Here is a 14,192-nt window from a genome sequence, read left to right on the forward strand (position 1 = left end):
ACAGCAAGCTAATAAAGCTTGAGAGTGGCATCTTTATGAATAAATGGACAATTTATAAAATCAAAATGATATATATTCCATATGTCTTGTGTTAATTCCTAAAACAGTATAGTCTCTTCTGATTCTAAAAGTAGTTAAATTATTAAGGGGAATTTTTAAAAGGTAGAATGTGCCTTTTATTTTTTGGATTTCAAAACTGAACAAAAAGCACCTTCAAATAAATGCTGTTAGGATGAAGCTTAACTGGGAGAGAGCAAATATAAGTTAATATACTAAAAGGAAATATTAAAGTGAGAGTCAGATATGAAACCACCATTATTCTTCAAAAGCCTACTTACATAGACTTACCTAATAAGATCTTCTGATGTCATAACATTTAAAGTAGAAATGGATTCTAAGACATACAGTACAAAAGATATGCAGATCAATTGGCAATTAACCATAAATGGTGAAAGCTGAAGAACAATTCATTTTATTTACAAGGAAAAAAATGGGTCAGATTAAATTGTAGGCTATTTCATCAAAAGTTTGCTGAGAAATCATTTGGCTTCTCTTCAGTAAAAGTTTGGTACTATTGTGGAATGAAAATTTTTCACTCAAAATATTTCAAAATTAGTATCCTAACATCCTAAACTAAGATAAAGTGTGTCTGATAATCTGAATAACTATATCTCAGACTAAGTGTCTTTTTTTTTTTCTTTTTGCAGTACGCGGGCCTCTCACTGTTGTGGCCTCTCCCATTGCGGAGCACAGGCTCCGGACGTGCAGGCTCAGTGGCCATAGCTCACGGGCCCAGCCACTCCGCGGCATGTGGGATCCTCCCAGACTGGGGCACGAACCCATGTCCCCTGCATCGGCAGGCGGACTCTCAATCACTGCACCACCAGACTAAGTGTCTTTGAGCCTGATGCTTAATGATAGTCCTAATGTAATGATCTATAGTTTAGGAAATACCCTATCTTTTTTTTGGTAAAACTCATTTGTTTTTTGTTTGTTTGTTTTCCTACTTGTCTAAGGCAGTGGTTGGCAAATTATGGCTCATGACTAAACTAGATGCAATGTGTGATGTTGCATGTCCCAAAGACAGATTGATAATTTTACATTATTTTGAAAATCAAAAGAATAATATTTCATGACACAGGAAACTTCTACAGCTTTCAAATTTTATCATCCATAAACAAAATTTTATTAGAACACAGCCTTGCCCATTCATATATATATATATACTCTATTACTGCTTTCACACAACAATGGTAGAGATAGCCCAGACCAGAGACCACATGGGCCACAAAGCCTACCTTATTTCTTATTTTTTCCTATTTTTCCAACTTTTTACAAAAAGGTTGATAACTCCTGACCTAAGAAATGGAGAAAATCGTTAAATGGCTATTCTATTTCAAATTTGATGGTTATTATTTCACCTTGGTGAGAGAATCAAATTTGTGATTAGATAAAAACTGTACTTGTTATAGTGGTTTGGCCCTGGAGCCACAACTAAAGTCTAAGTATGAACTAAAAAATCAAAACCAAACCAAAACAAAGGAACAAAACTTTAATTATATACTATTTTAAATAATAATGGTCAGCACTTAAATTTTAAAAGAGATTGTTTTAAACCATCACTAATTTTCTCCTTCAGATATTTTAGGTATTTGAAACCAGAGTATTCGAATTATCAAAGTTGGTTGTTCTAATAAAAAAAAAGTGTATAATTGCAAACTTTTAAAATTATTATATTTTAAAATATTTTATGCTTCTTTTAATGTAAGTAATTTTCCGACTTTACATTTGTTTAAGTTGTTATGCACTGCTAAGCAAATTTAACAAGAATGAAACTGCATGTTCTCATCAATGTAAAATGCACTTGTTAAGAAAAACGTTCTTAATATTAAGCTATTGTTGTTACTCTTGTTTCATTTTTAAATGGGAAAAGGTAATAACTTGATATTTCTAATAAATCAGAAAATCCCTGTGGAAAATAACCATGGCACACTCTGAATGAGAGCAATATAAAACTTCTTTCAAATATTTTTGTATTATAGTTCCAATGCACTGAATAAAGAAATGATTACAAATAATCAAATGAATCTCATACAGAAAAGGAAAGTAAAAGGGAAAAGGAAAGTAAATGCATCCCCAAATCAAAAACAAAACAGAACAAATTAATGAAATAAATATGAGCAAACAGAGATATTAAAAAAGAAAAAGAAGGAAAACAGATTGACATTCCACTAAAAGAAATCCTCTTAGTCACCATGTAAAAATATGTCTTTTATTAAGATGGAAGATGGTAAGAAGAAAACATCAGCTATGGGTTTTGTCAGCTGCTGTAAAGGGTGATATAAGTAGGCAATTTGTCCCAATCAGTAACGGCATGATTTTTGAAGCTAAATACTTTGTTTTTATGATATTCCTGATATTTGATATTTATGACACCTGGGAGAGTTAGCTAATATCCTCATTACTCAATTTACTGATCTATAAAATGGAATTAATAATATATACTCTAATGGTTATTGTAGGGTTATGTAAGAAAGATATATTTGAAAGTGCTCAACATATTGCTTGGCACAGAATGTTTATTATCTGTTAGCTAGTTTTATAAACTTTGGCTCATACATTTAGATAACACCTGAGGTTATAAAGCATTTTTAGTGCTTATTTAAAATTTCACTCTTTTATGCAAAACAGCAAATATGAGTAAAAATATATCTAGGGATCTGAGAACTTAACCCAAATGAAGAAAATTATTTTTGTATTTGATTTTAAACTAGTATGAATTTTACATTTAAATATATTACTATTAAGTAATGTTATATTTCCCCCACATCTCCCATGTCACTCTGAGATAATACACTATATCTTTTTAAATAATTTAGTAAATTATTTGATAGGCAGATATTCTTCCACAGATATTGATTAAATGGTTTGAGACTATTATGCTTAAATGGAATTTATTTTAAAAGTTTTCTTGAGCTTTCATTATGTGCCAGGCACCATTAAAGATGCTGGGGGTATGATGAAAATGCAAGGCAATGTTCCCAAAAGCTTTTATACAAGTAATTTTTTCCCCCAGATATGTAAGTAATCCTTTTTCTCTTTATACATTCTTAGGAATAATTTTTGTCTAAAGTTGACATTGAGAATAAATTTTGTCCTTTTATTTATTAAATATAACTATAAGGGAGAAGTTAAATACTGTCTAGAGAGGCTCCTTCTTCAACTTTTATAATATTAAAGGAATTCCATAATTATTAAGACATTTAATCATCACTGCATGACAGAAAAAAATATACTTTAGAAATATTCTTTAATGACAGTGGTTAGCAGAAAACAAAAGTGGATCAACAAGTTTTAAAAAGGCTGTTAATGATAATATTAATAAAAGTGATACAGTTTCCACCTAACTTAGGTTTAAAGGGAACATGTTTCTCTTTCAATACTTGAATTTGAAAATATTTATTGACATATTAATTCTGGTGAAAAATATAATAAGTGAAAGTAATAATCATTTTATATCTGTATAAAATTAAACTTTTAAAAAATGGTTTTAAATCTAACATAAATTAAGAAAATAAAGAATAAAATTTGACTGGTTAATTCTTACAAGCATTATATGACTGAAAGTTATATATCACAATAAATTAAAGGTTTGGCCTACATATGTTCCAATTAGAATATAAATTAAATTTGATTATTTTAGTCAATCTTTTAAACTAGTCATTTAAAAAATTTGCTTCATTTTCAAGTATTAAAAAACAAACAGGAAAAATTGCTCTTAGATTTTTCCATGCAGCTGTGTTTTAATTTTTTACTCTGTGGAGATCATATTATCAAGGGTCATCAAACTTAGTAGAGAAAATTTCTTCAAATTTCTAAGGATTTTGAAACAATTGTATTTCAGTTGTTTCTAGTTCCTGGTACTATCAAAAGAGGCACACGCCAAAAAAAGGGTTTTTAATGCATGTGATAATTTTGTTACCTCCTAACACTGTTACACCAAATGATTTATCTCAATATGTATAATAAAATCAGAGTTTACTGTGCTCATTTTTATAGTCATTATCCACCTACATTTTTATTTTATTACCTGTTGTATAAAAAACTATACTTTATGCCCTATAAAATTTAAATCAATGGAGTCATTAAATATTTTACTTATTATTTTCCAGTTTAGTTAAAAGATCTGCATGTCTTAATCTAAACATAACAAACTGAGTAATTTGCTGAACATGACTTTTATGAACATTTAGATCTATACACATATCAAAGTGAGTGTGAACTTTCAAGGCAAAGTTTTTATATTCCTCATAAATAATTCCTTATAAACATTTTGTCAGGGCTGCAAATGATCATAAATAAAAGATATGGGACATCTAAGTTGTTATTGCTTGTGTTACTACACTTGATTTTTTACAGAAATAAAATAAAAATGTGCAATGTAGAAGAAAAACATTGCAATAATATTTTAAGGAGTAGACAAATAATGTAAAATTTTTCTCACAATAAAGTAATAACAGTATCAAGAAGGAAAAAGAAAAAGTGAAATGCTTAATCTAACTTTCCTTACCTGATTGAAACAGAATGTTTCCTGACGAGATATTGTAAGAATAATTTATTATGAAGAACTGTATCAATTAAAATGCTTGCATAACAGTTTCAGAAATAATATAGATAGATAAAGCACATTTTCACTGCAATTTAGTCAATACACATATGGTTATGCTTTCCAGCCTTTCCATTTAATGGTCTGTCCTTGTTAGCTTTACTTCTTGTTATACATATCTACTTATTTAATGAACTATGTAAGTTCTTGGTCAAATGGAAGGTGTGTGTTTGAATATGTGTTTTCAGGAGTGTGGTGGATAAGAATAGAAAAAGTACAGTTGGGGCTGAAGACCATGTTCATATCTTTGTATGAAACTCATCAAACTTCAGCTTATGCTAGAATAAATTAATTTCAATTCCTCTCCTTCCACTTCATATGGTCATCAGTCTGCTGTCTCATAACTTTCCCCTTAAGTTCAACCTTGTGGTGGTTGAGTCATGAAGGGAAAAAAAAATGTTAATGAAAAAAATGCATTAGCAAGAGAATCAGATAAAGGAGATTCTACTACCTAAATGCTCAGATTTGAAATTTTAGTACAGTAAAATTGTCATTAAATAAACTAATATAAATGTTAAACACAGTTCTACACTAAAAGTGAATTTCTTTTTAAAAAAATACAAAATATTACTTATACAAAATATTTTAAAGATAATATTTGAAAGAGAATAATATATAAGTATAAAAATAACAATGACCTATCATAACCAAAAAGTGGCAAATTTTGCTGAATCTCTTCTGGATATATTTCCCTATGCAAATAAATTTTATTTTAATACATGAACACACTTTGAAGATTTCTTCATCTCTGTCTTCTCCAGTTTCTTGCTTTCCTTTCCCATACCTACTTTCCCCTCCTTCCTACACCACTTATTATATGGTAGCACTAGATGGGTATAAAATGGCATACATTTAGAAAAAAGAGATAGGCATAGAGAAAGAGCAGCAGGGATATAAGGGCATTCACCTGGATAAGTTGATGGTACCAGCTGAACAAATCAACAAGCCTAGAGAACAGGGGCTAAAACAGAGGGAAGAATCCCAGTTCTGTGAGAATTTGGATATGTACAATAAAAAAAAAGCTCTCAGTGAATAATAGGCTTCCTATTACTAAAAGTGTTTTATAGCACTTTTTAGCTAGGAATTTGGCATACAAATATATGAATTTCCTGCAGAAACTTACAAAGGAAATAGTTTTAAAAAGTATACTTAAAATAAGAATTTTCTAACAATTCCAATGGGTAACTTTATAAAGTCATTATACATTATACAAAAGATTACAGAATATGCACTTCTGTGTAACTTTAGCCTCTTAAATATATTACATATAGCTTACCAAAGAAAGTTGACAGAAAACATTTTTTTTTCAGACTAAAACCACAATTCTGTTCTAAATACTTTTATCAATTTTAAAATAAAATATTATTTTATGACTACTTTATAGACAAAAATAATGTCTGAATTATGCAACAATACGATTTATTATCCAAAAACAAATGTTTGAATCATAAGTGTTTAGAGTAGAGCCATTGATTTTCAAAACAAAATAAAACATTTTAAGAAAATATATAGTAATTTTTTGAGTTACATTTAGTATAATTTTTTTTAACTTAGGTATTTTATTTTAAGTACAATATAAATGGAAAAGAAAGACAAATAGATGTCCTTTCCTCCAACCTCAGGGCAGTCTAAGAATTTGACCCTAAGGCAAATCCGCCTTGAACCATTAATGTTCTAATTGTTAAGAGTAGCATATTTACCAAACCAAACACCAGTGCTGAGACCTGAGATAGTTTATATTGATTGAATGCAGCCGAGTTAAAGAATGGTAGCTAATAACATACCCCTGAGGGGGTTATAAAAGTAGACTGTAGGGGCTTCCCTGGTGGCGCAGTGGTTGGGAGTCCGCCTGCCGATGCAGGGGACACGGGTTCGTGCCCCGGTCTGGGAGGATCCCACATGCCACGGAGCGGCTGGGCCCGTGAGCCATGGCCGCTGAGCCTGCGCGTCCGGAGCCTGTCCTCCGCAACGGGAGAGGCCACAGCGGTGAGAGGCCCGCGTAACGCATAAAAAAAAAAAAAAAAAAAAAAAAAAAGTAGACTGTAACATGCACACATATGAAAGCACCAAGTAAGTAGATATGTAAAGGAACACCGAACCTGAGAGATTGTTCCAGCTGAACTGGTCTGACCATTCTCTGCCTTGTTTCCGTACATCATGCAAATCCCATGTGATGATTAACTGGTAAATGGCTGTGTTGTTGTTCCTTATGGTGTGGTGTTTCCTTGTCTGTTTCCCCTCTTAAAAGTAGGTTAAATTTTAAAGTCTTAAAGGGAGTTAAACAATATTAACAAACATAAAGGGGGAAATTGACAGTAACACATAATAGTATGGGACTTTACCAACCCACATGCATCAATTCACAGATCATCCAGACAGAAAATCAATAAGGAAACAAGGCCTTAAACTTCACTTTAGAACAGATAGATTTAATAGATATATATACCATGTCATCCAACAGCAGCATAATACACATGCTTTTCAAGAGTGTATGGAACATTCTCAGGATAAATCACAGACTAGTCCACAAAATAAGTCTCAATAAATTTAAGAAAATTGAAATTATATCAAGCATCTTTTCCAAACACAATGCTATTGGACTAGAAATCAACTATAATAAATAAAACTGAAAAAGCCATAAAGACGTGGAGGCTAAACAATATGTGGTAAACAACAACTGCATGGCTGCAGAAATCTAAGAAGAATATATCTAGAGACAAATGAAAATGGAAATGCAAAGATCCAAAATCTGTGCAGTAAAAGCAGTCCTAAGAGGGAACTTTACAGCAATACAAGTCTAACTCAGGAAATAAGGAACATTTCAAATGAACAACCTAACCATATACCTAGAGGAAGTAGAAAAAAAAGAACAAATGAAATACAAAGTTAGTAGAAGAGAAGAAATAATAAAGATCAGAGCAGAAATAAATGAAATAGATACTTTAAAAACAATAGAAAATATCAATAAAACTAAGAACTGATTTTTTGAAAAGATAAAAAAATTGATAAACCTTTGGCCAGACTCATTAAGAAAAGAAAAAAAAAGAGAGAGAGAGGACTCAAATAAATAAAATCAAAAATGAAAAAGAAATTACAACTGATATCACAGAAATACAAAAAATCATGAGGTCACTATGATCAATGATATGCCAATAAAATAGACAAGCTAGAAGAAATAAATTCTTAGAAATGTACACTCTCCCAACTGAATCAGAAATAAATACAAAATATACAGACCAATTACCAGTAATGAAATGGAATCAGTCATATAAAACTCCCAACAAACAAAAGTTCAGGACCAAAAGCTTCACAGGTGAATTCTACCAAATATTAAGGAAGAATTACTGCCATCCTTCTCAGAGTATTCTAAAAAGTGCAGAGGAAAGAATGCTTTCAAACTCATTCTAGCAGGCCAGAATCAACCTCACATCAAACCCAGACAAAAACACTACAAAACAAGAAAATTACAGGTCAATATCCCTGATGAACATAGATGCAAAAATTCTCAACAAAATAGTAGGGAACTAAATTCAATAATACATGAAAAGAATCATACACCATGATAAAGTGGGATTTATCCCAGGGATGGGTCAATATCCAAAAATCAATCAGTGTGATAAACCACATTAACAAATTGAAGAATAAAAATTATATGATCATCCCAATAGATGCAGAAAAAGCTTTTGACAAAATTCAACACCCATTTATGTTTAAAAAATTTCACAAAATGGGTATAGATGAAGCATCTCTCCTCAACTTAATAAAATGCCACAGACAAATGGAAAGATCCTGTTCTCATGAATTGGAAATATCAATATTGTCAAAATGAACATACTACCCAAGGCAATCTACAGATTCAATGCAATCCTTATCAAAATATCAAAGGCAGTTTTCACATAACTAGAACAAAAATTCTGTAATTTTTGTGGAGACACTAAAAACCCTGAATAGCCAAAACAATCTTGAGAAAGGATAACAATGCAGGACATATCATATATTCTACTATGCAATGAACAAAGTCTCTTAAATCTTTGTGAATTGTGTAAAACTCATTAATTTTCTTTATGAGCCCTAGACGAATCTGGATAGTGTCCTGAAGTTTTTTCTTTATTGATCAAATTTTTATATTATTTGATATATAACCAGTTTTGCTTTGTTGCTGATGTTGCAAGTAATTCAATAATGGCACAATATATACAGATTAAGTTATGGTCAACTTCCCATAATTAAGTTTGTAGAAATTTGAAACCAGGTTATTATATTAATACCAATATCCTATATTCCACAATTTATTCTGTTTTCCCACTTAATGTTCCTAGCAAAATTGGGCAACCCAAAAGCTTTTGAATTGTGATAAAGATGTAGGCACAAGTTCTTGCTCTAAAGATATGATCTGATAGCCATATTTTCTCCTTACTGGTTAATTTATTAGAATGTCTCTGCCTCTCTTTTAGTAGCTTGAAGTATAGTTCATTGTTCAGCGTTTTGTGTCAGAGTGAGAGATTTCCTTGCTACCAGGTTCCCTCCACAGACTAAGTTAATCAAATACAAAACAAGAGAGATTTCTACCGTAATAAATCTTCCTGTGTGTTAAGACACTATGTCGCTTTGTAGTTCCTTCAATAAAGCCAGAAAGGACTATACCTACAGCTTTTTTTAAGCATTGCCCATGACATTAGCATAGTCTTCCAATCCAACCCTATCACAATAGACGCTTTGACGGGAAAATTTCCCAATTTTGCTCTCAGCAATCTAAGTTAGATGGTCAACACTTAGGACAACTGACAGATTCTATTATAAAAATTCATACACATTTTTCTTAGTGGCAGGAATAAAATAAATTGATTTCCATCTCTGTAAATCCTAATTGATCAAATACAATTATACTTTGAACATAAAACAGCTTTCCATTTCAAGTCTTTTGATTTTTGCAATAGCTGTAAAACTTTGTGACTACTAAAAATGGATGTTTACTTATTTTGAATGTCCTTCTTCCTTTGAACATGTCCTTTTGTAAATAAAATGAGTGAAAATCCACGTGGTATTTTATAGTTAATTTTTCAAATATAGCAGATCATATGAGATTGATTTGAATTTAATTTCTTTAAAGAAAATATGAAATTTCATAGAAATTTCACTTTTATTTTTGCATGTTTTACAGTCACCAGCCATCTTTTTAAAGTTATTACTTTCAGAGAGCATAGCTGTAACTTATTTTGAGTACACACCTTCAGGCCTAGACAGCCCCCCTCCTTAAGCTAATAATGAAAACACTCTGTCTCATAAGCTCCTTTTTGTCAAGATAGAAATCTGAGCCATGTTGTAAATGAGTTGATGATTTTATTAAGATCTACTTTTCCACTGGATAAGTTTAATCAAATACTTTCCAGTGTTTACACTTTACATTTCCTCTTAAGAATACCAAATCATTTCTCAAGAATATCCATGGTTAATTTCTTTATTTTATTCTAACTCTTCTTTATAATGTTACTAAGATTATATACCACATATTAACTATTAATAGACCATTTTTCCCCTTGCGCTACCACTGGATTCTCATAGTCACTCCCTTTCAACCCACAAAAAAATTCTGGATTCATATTGAAACACTAGTATTTGAGTAAGAATAGAGACAATAACTATGTTGGCTCAAGACAATTTCCCCAACCAATGATTAAATATTAAGCAATAAGTGGTATTGTCTTCAGCTGTGCTACAAATTCTGGTTTGAGTTATTGGAGGGAAAAATTCTTTGTCTATTGAAATTGTATGTATGGATTTAGGAACTTGGGATATGTCAGTGAATAAAATCTCTACCCTCAAGGAGCTTTCATTCTAGTGATATTCCCCTTTAAAACTGTCCCCACACCCTGCCAATTCTCTATTCTACCTAAACTTCTTGCATTATGTCTTTTTGTTGTTTATTTTTTAATTGTTATTTTTTAGTGGAGTATAGTTGATTAACAATGTTGTGTTACTTTCTGGTGTACAGCAGAGTGATTCAGTTATACATATACATATATCTCTTCTTTTTCAAATTATTTTCTCATTTAGGTTATTACAGAATATTGAGTAGAGTTCCCTGTGCTATACAGTAGGTCCTTGTTGTTTATCTATTTTAAATATAGCTGTTTCTACATGTCAACCCCAAACTCCCAATCTATCCCTTCCCCTCATCCTTCCCCCTTGGTAATCATAAGTTCATTCTCTAAGTCTGTGAGTCTTTTTCTGTTTTGTAAATAGGTTAGTATGTATCATTATTTTTAGATTCCTTGTATAAATGATATATGATATTTGTCTTTTGCTGTCTGACTTATTTCAATTAGTATGATAATCTCTAGGTCTATCTATGTTGCTACAAATGGCACTATTTCATTATTTTTAATGGCTGGGTAATATTTCATTGTGTATATATACCACATCTTCTTTATTCTTTCCTCTGTTGATAGACATTTAGGTTGTTTCCATGTCTTGGCTATTGTAAACAGTGCTGCAGTGAACAATGAGGTGGATGTCTTATCTTCTCAAATTATGGTTCAAATTATGTCCAGAAGTGGGATTTCTGGGTCATATCATAACTCTATTTTTAGTTGTTTAAGGAACGTGCATACTGTTCTTCATAGTGGCTATACCAATTTACATTCCTACCAAAAGTGTAGGAGGGTTCCCTTTTCTCCACACTGTCTCCAGGATTTATTGTTTGTAGATTGTTCTGGTGGTGGCCATTCTGACTGCTGTGAAGTGATATCTCATTGTAATTTTGATTTTCATTTCTCTAATAATTAGAGATGTTGAACATCTTTTCATGTGCCTCTTGGTCATCTGTATGTCTTCTTTGGAGAAACGTCTATTTAGGTCTTGTGCCCATTTTTTGACTGGATTGTTTGTTTGTTTGTGTGTTTATTTTTGATAATGAGCTATTTATAAATTTTGGAGATTAATGTCTTGTTGGTCACACCATTTGCAAATATTTTCTCCCATTCTGTGGGTTGTATTTTCATTTTGTTTATGGTTGCTTTGCTGTGCAAAAGCTTTTGGGTTTAATTAGATCTCATTTGTTTAATTTTGTTTTTAATTCAATTACTTTAGGAGATGGATCAAAAAAGATATTGCTGTGATTTATGTCAAAGAGTGTTCTGCCTATATTTTCCTCTAAGGGTTTCATAGTATCTGATCTTACATTTAGGTCTTGAATCCATTTTCAGTTTATTGTTGTGTATGGTGTTAGAGAATGTTCTAATTTCATTTTTTTTTAACCTGTAGCTGTCCAGTTTTCCCAGAACCATTTATTGAAGAGACTGTCTTTTCTCCATTGTATAGTCTTGACTGCTTTGTCGTAAATTAATTGACCATCAGTACGTGGGCTAATTTCTGGGCTTTTTATCCTGTTCCATTAATCTATTTCTGTTTTTATGTCAGTACAAAACTGTACTGATGACTGTAGCCTTGTAGTATAGTCTCTAGTCAGGAAACCTGATTTCTACAGCTCTGTTTGTTTTTCTCAAGATTACTTCGGCTATTCAGGATCTTTTATGTCTCCATACAATTTGGAAGATTTCTTTTGTTTTATTTCTGTTAAAATGTCATTGGTAATTTGATAGGAACTGCATTGAATCTGTAGATTGCCTTGAAGAATATGGTCATTTGTACAATATTGATTCTTCCAATCCAAGAACATAGTATATCTCTCCATCTGTTTGTGTCATCTTCAATTTCTTTTATTAGCATATTTTAGTTTTCAGAGTACAGGTCTTTTGACTCCTTAGGAAGGTTTATTCCTAGGTATTTTATTCTTTTTGATGCTGTGGTAAATCGAATTGTTTCTTTAATTTCTTTTTCTGATCTTTCATTTTTTAGTGTATAGAAATGCAACAGATTTCTGTGTATTTATTTGGTATCCTGCAACTTTACTGAATTCACTGATGAGCTCTAATAGTTTAGTTTTCTGGTAGACTCTTTAGGATTTTCTATGTATAGTAACATGTCATCTGCATACAGTAAGTTTTACTTACTTCTTATTTTCCAATTTGGATTTACTTTATTTATTTTTTATTCTCTGATTGCTGTGGCTAGGAGAATTAAAGTTGTAATGACCATATTCAAATGTTTCTTAGAAGATAGGCATTGCCACTCAATGCCACTTTGTTCTGAACAGATTGGTTACAATCTACAAGGCAGCCACTAAATGGGCTCTTTATAGACAGAAAATATTTTTATTGGGCAGAGGGATTATTTTGAGCAAACAACACTTTTGGTAGAGGGTTAGAAGTTAACGAATAAATAACATAAATCTTGGGAAGCTAAATAAGTAAAAAATGCATTAATGAACATAGAGATGTTTCTGAGGATGTTCTTGGTATAATATATATATATATATATCATATATCATATCTTAGCAAATAATCACTAGAATTAGCTTGGTTAAAAATCTTCAAATGTTCAAAAGAGCTCTTGTAATGAAGATCATTAATTCTGTGTTTCACTAAACACTCATCCTCATCTGTTAGTTTTCTCATTAATTTCACAGATGCTAGAAGGATTGGCAGAATTAGAATTGCTAAAAGATATACAAATCATTTTGATACACATGATTAAATGTGTTAAATTTGGAGTGATTAAGATTTATGAATTTTTGAATGGTGGCATACCAAAAGGGGCTGTGAGTGTGTGTAGAATTGCTCAAGGCTGTTCCCATGATGCATGGATTAAACTAGTAGGAAATTTAACAGAATAAAAGTATGCTTATTATCATAATTCCTAACAGCAAATTCTTTTAGACCGTGGTAAAGTCTTTCAAGTATTCTATTTGAATTATATAAAAATATATTAGACAAAGCAATAGAGAATTTACTCAAGGATATAAGCCTCTTAGAAAGATGGGGGAGATGACCAAACAGTCCTTTTCCATCTCTAATTCGTATGATTCCAGGATCTCTATGATGGTTATAAACACACAGCAATCCTCATTAAATTTTTCTAAGATAAAGCATGTTATTAATCTTCATAACCAAAATAGTCATTAGTGGAAGAGATCTATGTCAATGGTGAATAACTAGATTTTTTCCGTAGATAGTCTGTTTAATTTTTCAACATTGAATTTGCTCTAATCTACTTGGTATGTAATAATCATGTATTGTCTCTGGAAACACAAGGGGTTTGACAGTCACTTAATGTGCATGCCAACCTATTTTTAACACTTTGACTTTATTTATTTATATGTCATAAAAAGTTAAAAATCTGGGACTAAAGAAACCCCCACAGAAATATACAAATATACATGGTTACTAGCTTTAAATAATGGTAACTATTCCAAATATTCACCTTAAATTTATTAATTTGACTCTTTTGATAAGAGCTTATTATGAAACAGTATTTAGTAACAGTTATGTAGGATAATATTTAGTACTTATGAGTTGGTAGAGTTGGAGTAATCATACATTTAAAAGAAAAAGTTGAATCTACTGACCAAAGGCACTAAGACCAAGTGTAGGCTTAACTGCTATACTAGACACTCTATATACTAAAA

This window comes from Phocoena sinus, chromosome 18, assembly GCF_008692025.1.
Source record: "Phocoena sinus isolate mPhoSin1 chromosome 18, mPhoSin1.pri, whole genome shotgun sequence".
In the NCBI taxonomy this organism is placed as follows: domain Eukaryota; kingdom Metazoa; phylum Chordata; class Mammalia; order Artiodactyla; family Phocoenidae; genus Phocoena; species Phocoena sinus.